General features: G+C 45.1%; 2 non-coding genes across 2 annotated transcripts; one reads left to right on the top strand and one right to left on the bottom strand.

Annotated features, from left to right (window-relative positions):
* Positions 1 to 243: 243 nt before the first annotated feature.
* On the top strand, positions 244 to 325 carry Trnas-uga. Its single transcript has one exon. It is a non-coding gene; the product is annotated as a tRNA-Ser (tRNA).
* Positions 326 to 1,673: 1,348 nt separating this feature from the next.
* Positions 1,674 to 1,755, bottom strand: Trnas-cga. The gene has a single exon. It is a non-coding gene; the product is annotated as a tRNA-Ser (tRNA).
* Positions 1,756 to 2,254: the final 499 nt, after the last annotated feature.

Here is a 2,254-nt window from a genome sequence, read left to right as displayed (position 1 = left end):
CCGTGTTGGTGCGCTGTGTTTCCGAAGACGTATATTCTCCTTCAGTAACATGCGTGTATAGCAGTCTAGACGTACAGTGTCTTCCATTAACATTCGAGTTCTTATTCCCCAACATAATTCGATAAATGTATGATTAATCCACGGTATCTTATTTGGAGATACACGGTACAAGCAGGTAATAAGTACGTACGTATTTATTGCTATATAGTTTATGTTGTTACGGATTCCACTCGTCTCTACCCGGCTGCGGTGTCCGAGTGGTTAAGGAGATGGACTTGAAATCCATTGGGCTCTGCCCGCACAGGTTCGAATCCTGTCCGCAGCGTAAGTGTTTTTTTGTTTTTTTCTTTCTTTCTTGGTGTTTTCGGTTTTCTTGTTCATTGGTTGTTGTTGTTTTTTTTGTTTTAGATGAATTGCGTAGATAGCGAAAACTGCGTCGATTGTATGTTTTACGATGTATGTTTTCGGAGTCTGTGAGATTTAGGGGGAAGAGTTTGGAACTTGAGAGAGAGGCTTCTGTGGTTTGGTTAACTTGTATGATTGTTTTTTTTTTAAAGTCACGGGTGGGAAGTAATACCCTAATTATGATGTGATAGTGTTTCGATAATGACGTAACGTCGCTGTGAACGTTGAACCCTGCGTTACGATGTATCCACGCAGTTTATCACGTCCCCCTCCTCTTCCTGTGGTTTATCGGCTTTTGTCGCTCCCCCCCTCGACTGTTTGTTATTCTACACCTCATAAAAATCATAAAGAAATCATCCCCGTTCCCCTCCTTGGCCAAAAACGGCCCTAAATGACGTAGCGATCGGAATGCCGATTCTCGACCTTACGGCGTCGTGGCGGAAGGGCGCTTGTAACCCGGCGATCGATGCGCGAGGATCAGCTCTGTGACCACGCCAGCCTGGCCGCCGCTGACGTGGCCATAAATGATAGAGTATAAAATTATGTGATAATAATAAATCATGTGTATTATCTTCCGTGCCCAAACAAGGACGCGGGCGGATGTGGGTGGGATGCGGAGGGGGAGGGGGACGGGGGGGAGGGACGTCCAGAGGATGGGGAGGGAGGGGGGGAGAGGGGAAGATAGGCGCGGGTGAAAGATGGTCGGATTTGATACGAGAAAAAGGTCTTTTTTTCTCGTAATATACTTTTTTTTTTGTTTTTCTTCTTTTCCAAAGCCATGACTTTTTCGAATGTTTTCTTCCGAGTTTTGTACTGTATTTGTCACAGAGATATCTCCATTTCGAGCTTTCCCTTCGCTCAGAATGAACAGAGCTGAAAACCTCTTCTAATGACTGGTCTCGTCATAAATCAGGAATTTCCCCCTCCCCCCCACCTTTCCCCCCTCCAATCCCCAGAGATAAACGCATGAATAGCCAGCATTTTACTCGCCGGTGTTCGATAGTGAACGCAGAGTGTGTCCGTGGGCGAGGTGTGTGTATGCGCGCGCGTGTGCGGCTGTGCGTGCGTGCATATGTTGGTGAGCATTGGACGCGTGCTGCCATCTATTGCCTCGCGGGAGCACCATCCGCATCTTTCACTCAGGCTTTTGTGTCTTTCGTTTTCGTACGCAAGGAATTTTCATCATCCGTTCGTTCACACCTACAGTCGCAGGGGCTCATTAGTAACCCCTGAGCTCACGCTGTTAATTAGAGTGAACAGAAAATTTACGCTGTGGACAGGATTCGAACCTGTGCGGGCAGAGCCCAATGGATTTCGAGTCCATCTCCTTAACCACTCGGACACCACAGCTATATACAGACGTAGGATCTGCTACGGAAATATATTATCGTTAATACGGGATTATTATTCATTTTCCGGGTAATTATGCTGCTATTAAGGTCGGTAATTGCAGCCGGACGATCAGTTTCTAAACGCTGAAGCCCAGGAGAGCTCTGCAACTCGAAAATTCAACGGTTTGTGCAACATTTTTGGTTGGTTAAAGCTGCACTGTTTAAAAAATATGCGATCGGTGAATTCTGAAATAATATTCACAGAATCGCTCTTGTCATTTGCAGACTTTATTTGCATATGCATGAGCGTGGCAGCAATATTCTCATTAAATCATTCATTTGAGCGAACACTGAAAGGGAACGCATTAAAGATACAATGTCAACGAACGTGGATGTTTATTAACATGTATTATGCACACATTCGTTAGCTCAACTGCAGGTTCAGAATTTTCTTCTTTAGGTGCATATTCAAGCAGGAATATGCAAACGAACGCAGATCAAACAGATTTTCGTGGTTT

The sequence above is a fragment of the Penaeus chinensis genome, chromosome 37 (assembly GCF_019202785.1).
Source record: "Penaeus chinensis breed Huanghai No. 1 chromosome 37, ASM1920278v2, whole genome shotgun sequence".
Classification (NCBI taxonomy): domain Eukaryota; kingdom Metazoa; phylum Arthropoda; class Malacostraca; order Decapoda; family Penaeidae; genus Penaeus; species Penaeus chinensis.
This window is presented reverse-complemented; position numbering and strand designations above follow the sequence as displayed.